The following is a 20,503-nucleotide window of genomic DNA, read 5'->3' as shown; positions in this document are numbered from 1 at the left end:
AAGTTTTATAAGCTCAAATGCTCGCCTTGATCTGCTCTGTGATGCGCGTTCGTGACTCTCCTTCTTCAGAATCCTTCATCAAAATGAACAAATCTTTTTTCGTGTCATTTGGTTCATTCAACGAACGAAACAAACAAATTGAAAAAGATTTATATGGAGAAAAATTATTTTTGACTGAAGAAAGAATGACATGTATATCTTGGATGACATGGGGGTGAGTAAATTATCAGCAAATCAGTTTTTTTTTTTTTTTTTTTTTTTTTTAAAGTGAACTACTCCTTTAAAGAATGGCCATGCTGCTTTTCTTCGGAGCTCCTAAAGGGATGAGGTGGTGGAATAAATCTGGGACGGGAGAATTAAAAAAAATATATATATCCTTTGCATTCCCACGCAAAACCTGTTGTGAGCTCGGACAGACACTTCCTGTTTAATGTCCCGCTGGCAGTGTTTCAGAGCTCCGTACGTTAATGGAGCGTTTCATAGTGTTTGAACTTGGAAAGAAATGTAAAGAAATGCGGCCAGTGCTTAATTCAATGAGTTTAGTGAAGTTGGCAGTAGCTATATTCAGATTTGGAACTTCCCGACTCTTGAGCTAAACATTGTTAAAACACAAATTAAACGTATTTCCAAGCACAGTAAAGTAGACAACGAGTTTCCTCAAACAACTTATAAATTGGTCTCTATGAGCAAAATTACATCACATCATAACATACGTACAAAGACACATGCTTAGTGACAAATGTATATTATAAAGCTCGTTTTGAGGAAAACTAGCTCGTTGCCTAGGTTACTGTGATTGTAAATAGGTTTAGCTTTAATAAAACCTAAGAGGTTTCAGTCCCTTCATTGAAAGCCTAGCTTAACAAAACTTTTACGCTTCATAAAAGTTCATAAAAACATTGTTAAAGTAAAAACACCATCCAAACGGTTTAATCCAAGTCTTGTGACATATACAGTAATTACTTAAAAGATTACTAGCTATTAACATCTAAATAATGATTGACACATAAATAGAGAACATCAAACAACACCGAGATTTAAACTCATGTGAATAAACACTTGATGCACGAAAAACCACACACATACATTTATCTTACGTAGGTATTCATGTTTGCATTTTCAGGGATTGCATTCGTTTTCAATAACTCAATGACATCCTTTACTGAACCAATGAACTTTACTGTTTGTTACTCTCTATATACAGTATATAGACAGTTTGTGAACCTTGTTTTGTTTTCAAACAGTTTAATATAACTTTCAAAAAGTCTATTACAAATGACAAGAACAATCCTCTGTACGCTAGATCGTCCCATTTAACAATGTCCGACATTCCGACATTCGTGGCCTTGGAAGGATACATCCTCTGAATTGGGACGCAGCTTAAAAGAGATAACATGATTAATCTTGCGTTCTGACACCCATCGTAGTTTACGAACCACCACGACACCCTACGCCAAACAGATCGGGCTGAAATTGTTTAGTCTGAACCAGGCATAACAATGGTCTTGAAAAATCACCCCTGTCTGACTGTGTTTCGTTAATGCTTTTGTCACATCACGAGACATTTTTATGTTTTGATGTGGACAGACAAACTTGAATCTTATCACATCGCGTGTTAGCTTAGAAACATAGTTATTTAACAATAGGGTGGAAGGACTAACAATACATGTTGTCACTTGGCAAAATCATAATGTTCTTCAGAAAGACTTACAATTATTCATTTATATTTACGCATTGACAGACGCTTTTATCCAAAGTGACTTACATTGCACTTCAAGGTGCACATTTTCATTCTTACCAGTTCTTGCTTTCCCTGGGAAACAAACCCATGACCTTGGCATTCCAAGCACCAACGCTCTACTGTTTGAGCTACTGGAAAGCATAATCAAGCAACAAACAGTGGTTTAGTCTCACGCTTTTCTTTGATCTGCATCCTGGGTATTTTAATGTTATTTTTATTGACCACAAGGTGACACCAAACACTCACAAAAATACCCTTGAGATTAATTTGGCTGCCGCTCAGAGTTTCAATTCACTGCATCATATGGATTTAGTGCTTCACTATATTTAGCTTACGAAAAAAAAAAAGAAAAAAAAAAACACGAAAGAAAATTAAAAACACTTAAATGGGAATGCTGACAATAATTTATTTCTTGATTTCATCCAAACCTTTAAAGTCATAATTCTCCCACACTGCGGTTAGACATGTCAGCATGTGTGTGTGTGTGTGTGTAAAGCCTTGTGTCAATACATCAGTTATCACAGCTGACTGCCTCCTCAGCTCCCCCTTTTTGACACCATGCCATTTCCTGATCATCTGCTGAAAGAAATAAAAGCCAAATATGAGAAATAAGGGATTGCCCCAACATGCATAGAATTGTATAATGAGTGTTTAGTGCATTTTCAGAATCAAGAGATCCATCTTTTTTTCTTTTTTTTTTTTTTGTAGGTACCAACCGTATTTGTTGCTGCCATTTCAACCCAAATTGGGGATGCTTGCCAGCAAATTACCATTCTCGGATAATGAAGATGTAGTCCTACTCACCTGGCAGTGCCTGGATGGTGGGAGGTGACAGACGGGCGACGTGAGCTTCCATATGGCCCCGGCATCCACAAGAACACCCTCGCCTCACCTTCACCACTCCCATTAGCCGCTCTGATCCGAGACCTTCTTACCTTCTCCCTCTCTAATCGCGCCGTTAACGGTTTACGGCAACAGACACTGCTCCTGGATCAGTGGAAAAAGCCCCACACCGCTTGAAGCCCGCTCCATTACAGGTCTCAGTTGGAATCGTTGAGGTAAATGAGAATCAGATGATGGATCGGGGCATGTGGGGGGATCCTGTGGGCGGTAGGCCTATATCACAGCCAGTGTCCTCAGCGTATCCGTGTCACTCCACCTCTCATTACTGTAATGAACTCAAGGGAGTATGTGGGCACTGCAAGGGACCTGCAGGCTGCAATCTGTTTGATTAGCACAATTTACAAATTACTCAAGTCTCTGCTATCGTCCTCAGACCATGGCATTCATCACAGACCGTTTCACTTACAAGATTACGATTTGAATTAAATAAATAAATAGCCTAATGCACGGCTTTGCATAAAGAAAAGGACGACGATTAATCGTCTCCCATGTGCCTCTATAGATAAGGTGAGATTTGCATGAAAGTATACAGTGGTTTATGTAACTTACGTGCATCCTAAAATTATCGTTAGGCAAATTGATGGCTGGATCAATAAACAAGCAGATAGGATTTGAAACATAATTATAAAAATAAATCATTTGCAAGACCAGTCCTTTATTCCTGTTTGTTTTGTGGGAACTGCGGCATTGCTGAAATATGCTAATTTATGTTTGCATATGTAAAGATGAGTCAGTGTTGCTTAATATGTAGAAATGCATCTGCAGGCTAGTCTCTCATTTACATTTTTTTTTATCCGTCTCTCTCTATAGGTTTTAAAGGTGCATCTATCAACATGAGTAACAAGTCCACTTCAGAAATAATGTGCTTGGGTTAATGGACAGACTTTCTCTTTTTTAGTTTGTACACACTTTGTGCAAATTTGTCACAAAATATCTGCATGTAAAATACAAAAGTGTTTTCTTTAATTGGATTATCTTGTAAGCTAATAATAAATACAGTTACATTTAATAAATACAAACAATAAAAATAAACAGAAATTACCCTTTTAAAAGAATAGTTCACCCAAAATTTTAAATTATCCCATAATTGACCCACCCTTAAGCCATCCGGTGTATATGAATTTCTTCTTTCAGCCAAAGATCTGAGTTATATTAAATAAGATTGTGGCTCTTCCCAGCTTTGTAATGGCATTGAGTTTTTAAAGCTCCAAAAAGCGCATCCATTAATTTTAAAAGTAATCCATATGACTCCACTGGGTTAATAAATGCCTAGCAATGGGTAATTGTAAGAAAAAAATATCCATATTTAAAAGTTTATAGACTATAATCACTGGCTTCTGGCAACTCTTTTGAGTGAACTATTCCTTTAATGAAACTACATGCATGCTTTAATAACTGCATTAGTCTGCTAACAACGGCTCGCTCTAAAATGACTTTTTGAAATTAGCAACGGATGCTTGGGATATGCTTCACTAAAGACTATTTTAAGAAAAAAAAAATAAACTGACAAAAGTCGTAAACTACATGATCTGAAGAATCTTTTGAGGTGTGGTAACCGTAGTAGAAGCGAAATAATTTACTCCAGGCCGTCCAATTATTGAAATGGATTACCACCTCAGGTTTGCATTATTTTTCTAATAATTCAAAGGCCTGTCGTCAATTATTCCTTGCATAATCAGTTGTTAATATTTAGTTGGTTCTCTCTTGAAAAAAATATGTCAAAAATTATGTACACACACTATGGCATGTTTCATTGCATTAACGCCAATAAAACCATTGACTCAAGCGCAAATATGCACCATGGTTAAAAAATGAATGCATAACACATTTATGTTGTTAATAAAGTCGTGAGCTTAGAATTATAAGGTTATATCTCCACTTTTGGTTGAAATTGAGTTTTTGACATAATCCGATCCATTAAGTGTTTATTAATGCCTGTGTTATTTTTGAAAAAAAAAAAAAAAAAAGATTAATAGATAAAGCTATAATAGAAGATTATACTACATAACAGTTTTGCCAGCTGGGATGTAAAAACTTTGATGCTCAATATCTCAGAACTACCCTAAACAGAAATAGAACCTTATAATTCTAAGCTCACGAAGTGTGAATTCGTAAATTTTCCAAGGCCGGACATCACCTTTGGTTATTCCTATTATAAGAATGGCCAAAGTTGATGTCAGGCCTAAGAAAATCTCACCATATATATAAAATATATCAATGAATTCTCATCCTAGGGCGTCATCTAACTGATACTTTTGACCATGCGTCTAAATCTGACGCACATGGCAACCTTTAGTGTCAGTTAGATGATGCTCATCCTAACTGACTCTTTTGGCCATGCGTCTAAATCCGACGCACATGGCAACCTTTAGCGTCAGTTAGATAGGGTGCCATGTGCGTCGGATGTTGACGCATGGTCAAAAGCGTCAGTTAGATGACGCCTTGGGATGAGAACGGGCTGAATATATATGATACAGTATATATCATAAATCAGTGGGTATCACTGTCAGCTGAGACAGGAGTCCTTTCTAGCATGTTCTCCCCGTGTCTTTATGGGTTTCCTCCGGGTGCTCTGGTTTCCCCCACAATCTAAAAACATGCAGTATAGGTGAATTGTATGTGTTGTTGTTGAAGAGTTTTTCAACCTACCCCAGAAAGAAAACGTATGGAGTATCTAGCATATGGACAGAGAAGGCCATAGAATCACCATGATTCGGATACGAATGTGTTATTTCTGCAGTTTTGGACCTCCATACCACATAAAACGTCTGGGTGGTAGTGAAAAAGAAGAAGCCAAAATTTGCCCCCCAAACAGGAGCAAAATGTCTCAAAAATTACCATCTATTTAAGAAAAGAAACCCCAATTTGAACCTGATGCATTTGCACATAAGATTTACCAGGCTTATCACTGTGGCAATGTGAATGCCTCATGGCAAGGTCCAGGAACAGACCAGCAGAGTCAGCTGAATGCTTTTTTTCCGCTTGCTCTCCAGGGTGGATGAGGTGTCCAAAACCAAACATGACCATTGGGCAGGCAGTGTTTACATCCTTAAAAAAAGGACATCCATTTTAATGAATTGTTTAAAAGACACATTTTTCTGCCTCCATGACTTAAGCGAATGAATACAAACTACACTCTACTATTATGTATTTAGGAACACTGCAACTGCTTGATATGGAGCTAATGGATCTTGTGAAAGCACTAAGATCTCCATATAGAAGTCTGGAACATATAGCTTTTACTGTTAAACCAATCTGTCATGTACGCCAGTACTTTCCAGTAACTGGTTCTCTGGTTTAGTTAATTCAAGGAAAACCACACCATCCAATCGCAGAGTGAATGAATCCAATAAATTCTGCTCATCTCCCTTGAGAAAAACACTGAGCAGACAGCTGTCAGTGACATTTTGTATATTTGTAACTACAGCTCAACTTGACATTCATGGGCAAAGTAAATTAAGCCCTAATGGATGTCAAAACCAAACAGAGCTGGCCAGAAAATCTCAAATATTAAAGCTTGAAGCAAATCGGACAGAAAGTAGATCGTGAAATGCACTCTATGTGATGAAAAATAACAAGGTGTAAAAATAATGGTTAAAAATAAATGGAAAATATAAATATATTCAGTTTAAATCTAGTCCTTGAGGCAAATGATCCTTGAAACCAAAACTGATGTACAGTAGAGAGGCGTTCAGGTTCACATACAGTAGAGTTTGTAAATTCGCTTCTGCAGTGAGCTCTTGTTGTCAGTGCTGGCATCAGCTGCCTGCCACAGGATGTTATATATTGTGGCTTCAAAAAGCATTATACATGCAAAAAGGCTTCTTCAATATCATGACTATTGGCAAGGTTATACCAGACTACAGAAACATGAAATGCTTATCCAGTTAAATATCTGAACAGACTTGTTGTACTCATACATATGATGCAGTTGTAATGGCTTTTATTAGTCAATGAATACATTATTGAATTAAAGCTGCAAGCAGCAATGAAAAGGGCCCTCGTACCCGTGCCGCCACCACCCGGCGGTTTTAGGAAAACATAGCACGGTGGGCAGTATGTGATGATAATAAATTTAAGAGGACTATGTCAAAGGATTTGTATTTGCACACTTCCTGCTACCAGCTGGTGGCGCTATTGCTATAACCAAATATGAGCATGGTCATGTGTTCAGGACAGGACTCTTATCAAACATGTGAAGTTTGGGGCAGATCGGACATTGTATGCCTGAGTTACTGCAGGCTGTCTGTGGTTTCCTAGCAACATCGAAACTGCAAGCAATATTGAACTATAGGACCTATCCATGCACAAATCACCAAAAGGCTGAAATTGGGTGTACATTTGTCAGGCCGCCAAGGGCACACCCTTCGACAAAAACTCTAGATCTTCGCAATTTAACTTCACAAAGGCCTTAAGATTACACTCACCAAATTTGAAGAGGATCAGAACAAAACTGTAGGAGGAGTTTGTTAAAGTACAACATCACGATATTGCAAAAAAAGCACAAAATCTAGGAGGAAGTTCAATATAGCTGACTTCCTGTTGTTTTTAGGGCTATGCTCCAAGTGACTATTTTGGAGGTATTGGGTCATTACATGTATGTAACAAATTTCATACCTGTACGTGAAACGTAGAGCATGTACATTTTCGTAAATTTTAAACTGAAGCATGTGCAAAGTTTCATGAGTTTTAGAGCATGTTTAGGCCCTCTAAAAAGTGATTCTTTTAAGAGAAGAAGAAGAAGAAACAGCAAAAACAATAGGGTCCTCTCACTAGCTGCGTTTACATGGACCCTTGTAATCGGATTGACGGCTCAATCGGACTAAAAAACCTTCATGTAAACATCTTAATCGATCCGATTGAGCTCGATCCGACTAGAATTTCGATCGGATTGAAAGGGGTGGTTTACTCCTTTTGTAATCCGAGCGAGAGAACATGTAAACACTTGATCGTATTGAAAACCGAAACTAAAAGGACTGTCCATGTGCAATGACGTTGAAATAGCGTAATGACGTATGACGCACGGAGCGAGCTGTTCTTCCTGTTGAATAAAGTGTCATATAAATTGAATGTTCCGTTATTAAACAATTCTCATTTCACTCCATGTCTGTGAAGTGAAGCAGGACAACGTCCCACCAGTGCTTGTTTTTACATTCTCATCCACGACTTTTGGGTGCGGGGTTTTACTGCGTGATAAATACGATCAGCACGGCAAAACGGTTCATGCTCATCGTCTCCAAATCATGACCAGAGACGGATACAAATTAAGTCTGTTGTTTAAAACAAATACAGAACCAATAGGGGAGAATAGTTGCTTATGCGTGAATAGTGGCATATTCGTGCAGTGTGCGCATGTCAAAGAATCAATTCCGATTTGAATCTTGTGACATATTAACGCGCACATCAACCCGATCATTTTATTTATCATTCATGTAAACACCTTGATCGGATTCATCAATCGTATTGATTTCAATCCGATTGTGTCCATGTAAACATAGCTACTGTCGGTGATCGGGCCCTAATTATGCTAGTTAACAAATATGTTGGATCTCCTATAGAAAATTAAAGACACAAATTAGATATTTATAGTATGCCAATTATTGAGATTGTCAATTAATGAGATTAAATGGAGAGCTTGATTCTCAGATTTGTCTCCATAGAAAATTTCTATTAGAAATGTACACTCACCGGCCACTTTATTAGGTACACCTGTCCAACTGCTCGTTAACACTTAATTTCTAAGCAGCCAATCACATGGCGGCAACTCGGTGCATTTAGGCATGTAGACATGGTCAAGACAATCTCCTGCAGTTCAAACCGAGCATCAGTATGGGGAAGAAATGTGATTTGAGTGACTTTGAACGTGGCATGATTGTTGGTGTCAGAAGGGCTGGTCTGAGTATTTCAGAAACTGCTAATCTACTGGGATTTTCACGCACAACCATCTCTAGGGTTTACAGAGAATGGTCCGAAAAAGAAAAAACATCCAGTGAGCGGCAGTTCTGTGGGCAGAAATGCCTTGTTGATGCCAGAGGTCAGAGGAGAATGGCCAGACTGGTTCGAGCTGATAGAAGGGCAACAGTGACTCAAATAACCACCCGTTACAACCAAGGTGGGCAGAAGAGCATCTCTGAACGCACAGTACGTCGAACTTTGAGGCAGATGGGCTACAGCAGCAGAAGACCACACCGGGTGCCACTCCTTTCAGCTAAGAACAGGAAACTGAGGCTACAATTTGCACAAGCTCATCGAAATTGGACAATAGAAGATTGGAAAAACGTTGCCTGGTCTGATGAGTCTCGATTTCTGCTGCGACATTCGGATGGTAGGGTCAGAATTTGGCGTCTACAACATGAAAGCATGGATCCATCCTGCCTTGTATCAACGGTTCAGGCTGGTGGTGGTGGTGTCATGGTGTGGGGAATATTTTCTTGGCACTCTTTGGGCCCCTTGGTACCAATTGAGCATCGTTGCAACGCCACAGCCTACCTGAGTATTGTTGCTGACCATGTCCATCCCTTTATGACCACAATGTACCCAACTTCTGATGGCTACTTTCAGCAGGATAATGCGCCATGTCATAAAGCTGGAATCATCTCAGACTGGTTTCTTGAACATGACAATGAGTTCGCTGTACTCAAATGGCCTCCACAGTCACCAGGGGCCTCATGTATAAACGTTGCGTACGCACAAAATGGGCATAGAAATATGCGTACGCATTTTTCCACGTGCACATCGGGATTTATAAAAAATAAACTTGGCGTAAATAAGTGCGCACCGTAAGGATGCTCTTGACCGTGCGTACGCACTCTTTTAGAAGAGTATGGGTTTTGGCGACACCGATGGTGAGCTGGAGTCAAATGTCTTTTTGCTTACTATTAGACAGAGAATCTAAAGAAAATTATACATCTACAGAAAGATAATACAAATATAATTTCACAAACCTATCATTACTTGAAGCAAACATCCATCCCTTCTTAAATGACCGTGCCAGCACGCGCGTTGGGCCGTTTGGTGAAACTAACTGACGCACTAATATAGCCTATAATCTAACGGCAGATGGAGTAAAACCGTAAATCTTTATTATGAGTCCAAATCATAAATACAGTCCATATTCACAATAACAGTTTAAATAAATAAGAAAATGGTTTAAACTATGTTTTACTTCTGATATAAACATTTAGATTAAATATGCCATTCTCATTAATGGAGTTAAACTCTACATGCAATCATTACTGAGAAGTTACAATATATACAGTATATATATATATATATATATATATATATATATATATATTCAATAAATAGAAATATACCTATTTGTTGTGGATGCATTGCTTTTGAACACTTTTCTTCTGGCATGCTGTGTTTTAACTAGAGATTGTCTGAGAAAACTGTTTCGTGCAAATAATGCACAACCATGTCTATCTCTTTCCATTAAAATATAAATCAATTAAAAATACTATTTGGCCAGTAGAAAAGATTGAGAAAAACTTTCTCTGAAATGTATTTAACACTATTTGATTTATTCATTCAAAAAAAAGGCAAGGATATAGGCTACTAAAAAAATATGTTTGTAATAGCTAATGTGACGGCACATCCGCATTTCATATTTTCCTAACGTCTTGTACCTTTAAACTTGGTATCACGTGGATGAATAACCATATGCAAATGATATGCAGATGAGGATATGCATAGTAACACTAGGCGTTGTAATCTCCATATATGGTTATTTCGGGGAGGAGACGCACGTGCGCATAATCTCCCGCTGACTGGGATTTATAAAGTGAATTCTGCGCAGGTTCTGACGTACGCACGGTTTTATAAGTCTGAAAACTTTTGTGCGTACGCAAATTCTGCCTTATGTGCGTACGCACACTTTAAGGATGAAATCTACGCAAAGTTTTATGCATGAGGCCCCAGATCTCAATCCAATAGAGCATCTTTGGGATGTGGTGGAACGGGAGATTCGCATCATGGATGTGCAGCCGACAAATCTGCGGCAACTGTGTGATGCCATCATGTCAATATGGACCAAACTCCCTGAGGAATGCTTCCAGCACCTTGTTGAATCTATGCCACGAAGAATTGAGGCAGTTCTGAAGGCAAAAGGGGGTCCAACCCGTTACTAGCATGGGGTACCTAATAAAGTGGCCAGTGAGTGTACATCATCTCACATAAGAGATTTCAAACATGTCAAGATTCCAAATTTAGCAACCAAAAATTTAAGATGTCAATAAGAGCCTAAATATTTTCTGTCAAAACCTTTCAAGACCAAACTTTTTGAGATATGATACTGACATTCAATTTAAAGAGGACCTATTATTCTATTTTTGTACTTTCTTTAGTATGTAATGTTGCCGTGAGCACGAAAAACATAATTTATTCTCTATTATCAGTGCTTCTAAACTCCCTGAAACACCTCCATTGTTGTCTTGTGTTTTCTTACGGAAACATAATCATGTCACATTATTCCTCATTTACATAATTCCTGCCGAAAGCATATTGAAAATAATGGGGAGGCCTGGTCGAGTTGCGTTAGTAATGTGTGGAAACAAGCGGTTATGATACGGGGTGTGACAATTTCAAAGTACGCTTTAAACAGTAGACCAATCACAAGACACTGGTTCAGCTGGCCAATCAGAGAACATTGCAGTCAGGAACTAAACAGATGCTGCGTCCCAATTCGCATACTATCCGTGCTGAATAGTATTCGAAAATAGAATTAATATGTCCCAGATCATCGTATGTTGAAATGAGTTTTCCAATGAGACTCGGATGGTCTACTATATCTGGTCAGAATCCGAAGTGCAGATCGATGCACACTCTAACAGCTGATATTGCCCACAACCCATCACGCATTGGACGAGGATTCAGTTTCAACTACAAACACGAGTGAAAAGTGTTAAAAAAAACTACAGACATGGAGGAAGCGCGAATCCGGCGGTTATCTAGAGAGGTTAGATAAAGCGGTTTAAGTGTTTAATTATCAGTATCTAACCTGACAAAAATGTATGCGACATCATTTCGTGCGACAACATTTCTCTCTGAAACGGTAAGAAATTATATTAGATTGAATGGAGGATTTTAACTGTGACGAAATGATTGACAGGTCAGTTTACGGTGATGCACGCGACAGAGCTGTCCGTTAAAGATGACGAAGTATGTCCCAAAGCGTGTCGACTCTTTTGCTACACACTCAAAAGTATGTACTTTTTCCTCACAAAAAGAGTACATACTTTTAGGGCGTAGTATAAGTAAGCGAATTGGGACGCAGGGAGAACGTTATAGGCTACAGACTGGGAAGAGTGTTGCTTCAACAATGTCAAATATATTAAGTTAAAATATATAAAAATAAGGTGTTTTTTAATCATTCAATCAGGAAAACCTATTCTGGTAGACCACCAAAACAAACAACGAGCATAATATAAATATATATATATATATATATATATATATATATATATATATATATATATATATATATATATATATATATATATATAATGATAATTAACCTAATTGAGGAGAACTTACATATTAAGGTTTGTCTTCAGAGATTGTCTTGAGAATTTTCGATGTCACATAAGTGAAATGATCTTTAAAGAGGATCCTCTTAGTAATAAAATCTTACTCTTGACTATGTAAATTATATTTAAATCCACTGAGATTTCTTGGTAAATTACTTTGAGCAATCAAATCTATTTCATTAATCCACAGTCCAGTAGGACTGGATATCACTTGTACTGAGTATTACCTTGTGGTTATTGTTTATGTAAACATCTCTGGGCTCATGATACTGGAACAGGGTTAGATAACAAAGAAACAAACAAACAAACAAAAGCCTGGGTTGGTACAATTCCCAAGAATTGCTCTGGCATTGATTCTATGGTCACCATCCAAGTGTTTTGTCTCAGTCTCATTTGTGAAGTGTCGGGTTATCAACAGGAATCAGGCTGTTGAGCCGCACAATGCACAGAGATATTCAAGTGAAACATTTCAAGGGCATGGTTTCACACTCTTATTGAAAAATTATATAAATTATAGAGGACATAGACACTTGAGTACTTGTCAGAAGATGAACTTGAGCTGAACTCGGTCCATGATTTCTCTGAATTTAAAGGCTGTCAAATTGAGAGCTTTCATATGGGATCTTATTTGTATCTTTTGCTCCTGCAAGTGGTGCCTTGGCAAAGAAAGAGCCACTTTTATTTTAAAACATATAAGATATATATATGATGAAACATGTCAAGGACATCTCCAGGGCATATTTCGCCTCTAAACCAGAAGAGATAAATAAGACATTAAATCTGTCTCAAATAAAATGAAGCCCATTTTAGGGCCAATAAGAAAAAAAAAAAAACTTGAAACATTAACTTGACAGCTAATAGAAAAAAAGGTTACAAACAAAGGCTACCAGGGGTCACTAACCTCTTACAATTACAAAGACGTATATATTCTGCATTAAGCAGAATTATGGATCTTGTCGTCAAGCTGATGGATCTTTTATGGATGAGTGAATACATTGATGTTTTTAACATGACTGGTATGAAGCAGGGCGCGATTGCTAGACGTATACCAGCGCCAACACGCGAGTCCCGCGGATATAAAGGAATAAGGACATTTCATTCTACCGAACTACACGCTGAATTACTCACACAGATCAGTTTATTGGAGGAATTAAACTTGAGGTAACGCAGCGCTGCTTCACTTGCTCTAACAGTTTTACTCTCACACTAAACGGCATTTGAGTGTGTTGAATGTTGTTAGTTACGTTGTTTGTTGGCTGTATGAGACTAAGTTAGATTAAAATTATAGAATAACACACAGATCATATTCTAACGTTTCATCATGTTGAACTATATAACATTGATTAGTTTTATATACATTGATTTGCTCACCTGATTGCTCAAGTAACATGCAACACTGGCGTCTCGAAGTCGAAGTTAGTCGCGGACGTGGAGCTCTCAGCATCTCGAAAGATGTTGATCTTCATTTTAGTCCTCTTTTTGTCTCAAAGTCTGCTTGCCATGATACATAATGTTTGAACAAAACCCTGCTAGGGACGCTCACGCTATGCAATTGCATAATGGGCATATGGGCACCGACCCAGTTGTCCACGTTAGAGGTCTTCACAGTGCACCCGAGACCCGTCGGCCCGGGACCGGACCCGGGACCCGTACGGGTTCGGGTCTGTATTTTAAATGATCAGCCGGGTCCGGGTCGGGTCCGAATCTATTACTTCGGGTCCCGGGTCTGTTTAACATTGTGTGTAATACCAACGCATTCTCATCCTTTAGTGTCATATAGGACGCTATATGACAAAACGGCGAAATACTACTCACATGGCACCCGTTATTGTTAATATAACACGTACTGAGAACGGGCTGGTAATACACGTGCGATCGGAGTGGGCGTAGCAACGAAGACTCGCCCTTAGTTTAGGAGTTGTCATTTTTCCTTACTAAGAGTAGGCCTGAAAGGTGTTGTGAATAACTTTTAAGAGAAAACTCCTAGCTAAAATATTTTAGTGCAATTTAGGAGTACTCCTAGTGGTAAGATAAAACATTTTGTGAATACGGCCCCAGATGTATTACAGTAATGATTTGTGTTGGAAATGTGAAACTTAATTACCTAAATTTAACACACTTCTTTTTTTTCTTTTTTTTTTCTTTTGATTCGTGGGATTAAATATAACCTGGACGTGTTTTTGGAGTATTCAAGTTTGTGAGCCCATCAAACGTTTTTTTTTTTTTTTTTTTCTCGGTAGCCATGAATAGAAAGCTGGTCACAGCGAAGCGCAGTTGCAAGCCATGAAGAAGATTTCACAGGAGGAGAGACAGCATGTTTGAATAGCAAACTTGTTGAATAGCTGTCTGCTGTGATAATTTCGCAAATCTCCTCTAGTTCACAAAAGTGGCTTGCTTCCAGAAATAACACTTGCGGCAGAAGATATTCATCTATTTTTCACAACACAGGGCACACTGTCACAAGGAGTATAACGCCTCTCCAACTGATATTACGAGCGTTTCATAGCGTTTACCTGTCTAGTCAGCCAACTTCATAAACAAATATAGCGTTTCTGACATTAATACTTGTGGACTGTACCATTTTACACTGACTCACAAGGCCAGGTCCCTTTGGCAAATTTATTACACCTTTATAACCTATCATCATGCTCTGACTCACTGCTCTGACCGGAAGCCTGGATGCCCCCCGAACGCTCGCTGAAATACATAATGGTCATCTGTCACCGTGGGCCTAAACCAGAGGGAAACCTCTGGGGAGAGGAGGCTTTCGGTTCAAGAAGCTTTTAGGCCCACATTGCCTTGAATATATTCAGCAGCTTGCTTCCATCTCTGTTCCTCTGGAGCACTCCCGAATCCATAAGCCGCTGAATGTGAGAGTCTTCCCATAGCATTCCGTGTCACTTCCTGTAACAAATAGCTTGAAGCAGCCCGTTGTGGCCTGGTGGAAGTCTTCAGTATCTCTTGTCGCATTCAGTTAGCTGGTTTGCGATTTGAAGGTGGGGACAAACAGAATTAAGGATGCAGCAGATGTCTGCTAATGCTTTACTGGGAAAGGACACGGATGAGGCTCGAGAAAAGCAAATGGAGGAATTTCTTTAAGTTGCATTTCCTCACCTATTATTGAACAGTGAGGTTTTCTCCGTTTCTGGGACTGTAAAATGCAAATTTACTCAAATATAATTTCAGCGTCCTTCATTGAGAGAGATTACGATATTAAGATGTAATGACAACATAACATGGATACTTGTTACTTGAATGAGAAAGAAAAAATGCACTTGACACTTGAATCAGAACTATACAGGAACAGGGAACAAATTAACTTTTCATTTATAGTCAATTTTATTATATTTTCAGGGTGATCTTATTAAATGTATCTGCAAGGGTGTGTGCAGGATTTTATCTCAGATTATTACACGGCTCTGTGGAATACTTGATTCTGATTGGTCAATCGCACCATCCTGCGGTATATGTCATTCCTCGATAACAACAACTGAATACAGATAACACACTCTCTCTTCTTTCATCTCATGAAAGTGCGTATTATACAACAAATGTTATTTCTCATGCGATTTATACGGCAAAAATATTTTTTGTGCCTGAATTGCAGTTTTCGCATGCCTATGATACGCATTTTATGCAAAACAGATTTTTTTTTTCTTTGTACAGATGACAACGTTATCAAAACGATCCCCGTTCACTCGGATCAGACTTGGCAATGTCTCTTTGTAAAGGAAGAGTACATGGCTCCGCACGTATGTTACACATATAGAAAGGATCAGGTGTCGTTTTTGGTGCGACACATTTAATAGGAGAATATTGCAAGCAAATCTACAATAAAAGTTCTTCGAGCAAAGTTTGACGAGACCTCCCCCTAGCGATTTGGATAATTTATGCCTCTATCCATCTCAGTAACATTTCTTGCAGATTATTAAAGTACCCTAAGTAAACAGGAGCCCAAAATACACTTTGAGCACTTTCAAGCATTTACTCTGGAGAAATTGAAAATAAAACTCTGAAAATAAATATATACAACTTTCAAATTCTTAAATGAGGGGGGCCTTCAGTTTTTATGACTGTTGTTCATTACTAGTGCCACACACACACACATCCTTTTACTATAGTGCACTCAAGCCAAACACACATGCCAAACAAAGACACAAATTACATAATGTATAATTTGTTGACCTATTTTCAGTCTAAGGACGCTAATCCTAATAATATTGTATCATTACTTTGTCTTATCATTACAAAGCCAGAAACTCACTGCAAATCCACTATAATTTCCCTGTAATTCCATAAAAATGTTCTCATCTGATATAAATTCCCGGTTTAGTTTCTTTAACATAAAGGCTTTGAAAACATGTATCATTGCGTCTTTTTAAGGAACTTTTAATTTTTCATGATGAAAAAATCTGTGTAATTCTTGCACTCTTGTCCAATGGCGTCACCGTTTTCACAGATTCACGTTTTTGTAGTTTACACGGAGATGATAAGGGTGTAGTTTGCACTTTGAAACCCGTTTTCAAAAGTTTGTGTTTTCAAGCCACTAAAACGCTGTTGTCATGTAACAATAACCGAAACGCAAAAGCCTTTGGTTTGTAGTTGGAAACGTTGTCATGTAAACCACCTTTCTGATACAAAAATCTGATTTTTTTACATTACTCTAGTGTCACTCACTGAGCAGCTTTGTCCTGGAGAGCATTTTTTTTTTTTTCAAAGAAACACTACCAATGAAAAATAAAGCCTTTTTTTTTTTCCAGTCGAATGAATGCTTCAAGTCACATGTCGGTATGCTTGAACCCGACCTATCCTCTTCGAGTTTATGGAAGTTCAAGTCCATTTACTAACATTTGTTTCATATATAAGCCAATGTAACATATTTCATTATTATATATTCTGCCAAATAGTATAAAAAAAAAACATAAAATAATTAGAGCAACATTGTATTATTATAATTACCATTGTTATATTTGTTGTTATAAATAGCCATAAAATATGTAGTTTAATTATGCAGAGACACAATCTTGAATTATCTTAAATTTAGGGGACATTTTTGTTCATTTTGGTGGCATTTTAAATGTAAAAAAAAATAAACAAAATCAAGAACTTTGTGAAAGAAAGAAAGAAAGAAAGAAAGAAAGAAAGAAAGAAAGAAAGAAAGAAAGAAAGAAAGAAAGAAAGAAAGAAAAAAAAACTTTTCCAGCATTATATACTAGAATTTTAGATCCAAACCAACAAGTCTGTGCATATGTTGTCTAGTGGACATCAGTTATGAAGTGCAGGCTGAAAATAGCAGTCCATCATGTATGTGGTCAGTAAGAGCTGCTCAAAACAGAGAAACGTCCCCTATATTCCAGCATGCTTCTCTACATGACCTCATTCTCTGTCGAGGGTGCAGAACGACGCTATGCTGTAGCATTATGCAATCATACCTGGGAGAATGGAAAAATCTTTCACGGAGAAAGGGTAGCGACTGGTCGGTCGGAGAAAGAGGAGATTGTTGGAATAACAGGTTAACGCATCAAAGGACCTGTGTTCAATCAGTGCCTGCAGTTAAATAATAATAAAAAAGCCACAGCAAGCTTGGTATTACTTGGGGAATGCTTGTGATAGTGCTATATTTTCATTTAAAAAAAACAAAACAAACAAAAAAAATTTTTAAACGTCATATAAAGTTTTATGTGTTAACATCATTATGTAAACAACAGCAAATATATATAGTCTTAAGTTTAAGTTTAAGTGCTTGTTTTCTTAAACAAGAAACAAACAATACCGGACCCTGAACTAAGACAAGCAGAAACTAAATACACAGATGAAACGAGACAATCACAAACAGCTGTGATGGTCATTAGTGTCCATGGTGATTGAAATGGGTCACAATGGGTCTAAATTAAATTAAAATTCACTAAACTAAATTTAAAACTACATTGAGTGATTATATATATATATATATATATATATATATATATAATGTTTGTTTTTCAAATGTTTTTCAATCAAGTTATTAATAAATTATCAATATTTTGCCTCTATATTATATGACTGTGATTATCAAAAAATGTTCTTTCATGTATTTTTTAAATGTCTATATGAAATATCTGAGAGGTGAATGAGGGTCTGACCCTCACCCCGAATGCAGTAGCAGTGCTCGCTCATTTAGCCCGGCTTCCAGAGATGAATTATGGACTTGCTTAAACATGTGTCAATCGATATATCTGCTTTATAGGGTACCCTGACAGATATGGTCACAGGTCATTGAAATCTACAGTTCCATTAAACCATTTCTTTATTACTTTACTATTATTAGTGGAGAGAATAATTTAACCTGAAGTAATGACGTAGTTTAGACCTTGATGAAGTGTATAATTCAATTAACTCCTTGTGATTCTTGAAGCTGACTTCTCCAAGATCATCTCCAATATTGCCAGTTGTTCCTTAACCTATATCCAAGAATACTAACGCACACACACAGCTTCCTCAAGGTTGGATTTGACACAACGTTTCGGTCACACGACCTTCGTCAGGAGCTCCTGACGAAGGTCGTGTGACCGAAACGTTGTGTGTGAATAAACTTGATTGAAAAGTGCAAGTAATGATAGTGTGCGGGAGTTCCTTATCTGATACAATTCATTGTTAAAATGGCTCAATTATGTGGAAAGGATTTCTTAATTTAATGTATTTATTTAATGTAAACCTTTTTTGTGTTATTATTATTGTAGCAAAAATAAAAAAATAAAAAAATAAGGATAAATATAGCTGCGAGCAGCGATGGCGGGCCCAAGCCGGTGGCACCGCAACCCCGGTTCCTTTAGTTACCTAAAGGCACCCGGGTGGCGGTGCCGAAGGCTTTGGCCCTTTCATGATTAAATGTTAAAACGGCTTGCCATACTCTGTCATTTCGACTAGTCAAAATTATGTTACAGATATCTTAAATGATAATACAAACTATCCAAAATGTAATTACGAATAGACAGAAAGACGTTGTTGATATCTACAATGTTAATTCCGGATAGGCAAACTTAGCTTTTAAATGTTAAAAGGGCTTGCCATACAGGGACGTAGGCTCAGAGAGAGGCTCACCATATTCAAACCAAAATATCTGACTTCCTCTTGGTCCGAGCTAATGACTATGTAATAGAAAGTTGTCCGGCTTGAGGAGTAAAATGTATATACCGATTTTTGTAACTGTAGATAAAACTAACAACCCCACTTTTGTCAAAAGGTGGCGCTATTTAGTCCTTGCACCATGCCCGTTTCTGAAACTTTGCACGTCTACTGGCTAATAAATGTGATGTATCTGTTGAGTTTCAAGCAATTTAAATTTCAATTTGACTGTTGAAAAGAAGTGCGCCGATTAGATACTCAGGATCGGTATCGGCTCTGACACTGCCATCTTTGACGAGGCTGATTCAAATTCTATATTGTGCATATACTATTCTATGTAAGGCACAAAGGCACAAAAACTTTCTAAAGTACCATAAAGTTTTTGTGTACTGTATTATAAGTGTTCTGAAGCTATTATGTGATATAGAAATTAATATTTAAGTCATTAAATTCAAGAACACGTAAACTTTTCCGTCTCTGCGCCTGTCAGTCATTCTCCATTCAGCATTCAAACAGCACGTCGCATTCGGTTACAGTCAATGATGAAACGATCTTCAAGATGATTCAATGTTAATCCTATTATACTGGGTCTTTAAGATAAAGGTCTAAAGGTCTATATTTTCGAATGAAGAAACTTTTTCTTGCTGGACTTTATTGCTGTAACTTAATCGTGTTACTTTCTACCGGGTGTCAGACGCTGTCGGTTAGATCACAACACTAGAGTCAGAGCACTATAATTGTTCTTCACGCACACAGTAACTGAAATTTAAAACCTTTAAAAGAAAAGGCTCAATAAACTATTGCATAGATATATAATGTATAATACACTGTTCATAAATATGTATTTCCTTTGTGCTTTGAACTTTTCAATACGGACTCAATGCGCTGTAACTTCATGTGGCTTCAAGCACATCATTCTCCGCTCGGGATGCACATAAGTGCTTTGTGCTGCACCGTATTAGAGCCGTAATATCATAATGCAGTGACGTAATGACAGATTATTAATTGCCTTTCAATTATATGTTGCTGCGTCATTAAACATCTGTCCTATGCATTTCAAACATTTATAGCAGCCATGGCTATATCTTTTTATGATTTTTGTTATCTTGTTTTTCATGAATGTATTTTTTAAAAATAAGAGCAATGTGTATTATCTATTATTAACTCTTTCCCCGCCAAACACGGAATTTTCCGTGTTTAATGAAAAAACGCATCTGCGCCAAAC

The 20,503-nt window shown here is 37.6% G+C and overlaps 1 long non-coding RNA gene across 2 annotated transcripts in view; it reads right to left on the bottom strand.

Moving 5' to 3' along the window:
- Positions 1–2,136: 2,136 nt before the first annotated feature.
- The window catches only part of LOC148977521 (uncharacterized), a 92,883-nt gene continuing 74,516 nt past the window's right edge, over positions 2,137–20,503 (bottom strand). Inside the window, exons 3-4 of one of the 2 annotated variants that reach the window (XR_016169783.1) lie at positions 2,546–2,964; positions 2,137–2,320 (exon numbers count right to left, since the gene is read on the bottom strand). This is a non-coding gene — a long non-coding RNA (uncharacterized LOC148977521). The remainder of the gene's footprint in view (positions 2,321–2,545; positions 2,965–20,503) is intronic. The other variant, XR_016169782.1, reaches the window with a different exon arrangement.

The sequence above is a fragment of the Pimephales promelas genome, chromosome 9 (assembly GCF_988280905.1).
Source record: "Pimephales promelas chromosome 9, fPimPro1.hap1.1, whole genome shotgun sequence".
Taxonomy (NCBI): domain Eukaryota; kingdom Metazoa; phylum Chordata; class Actinopteri; order Cypriniformes; family Leuciscidae; genus Pimephales; species Pimephales promelas.
The sequence above is the reverse complement of the archived record's forward strand: the minus strand, read 5'-3'. Positions and strand labels throughout refer to the sequence as shown.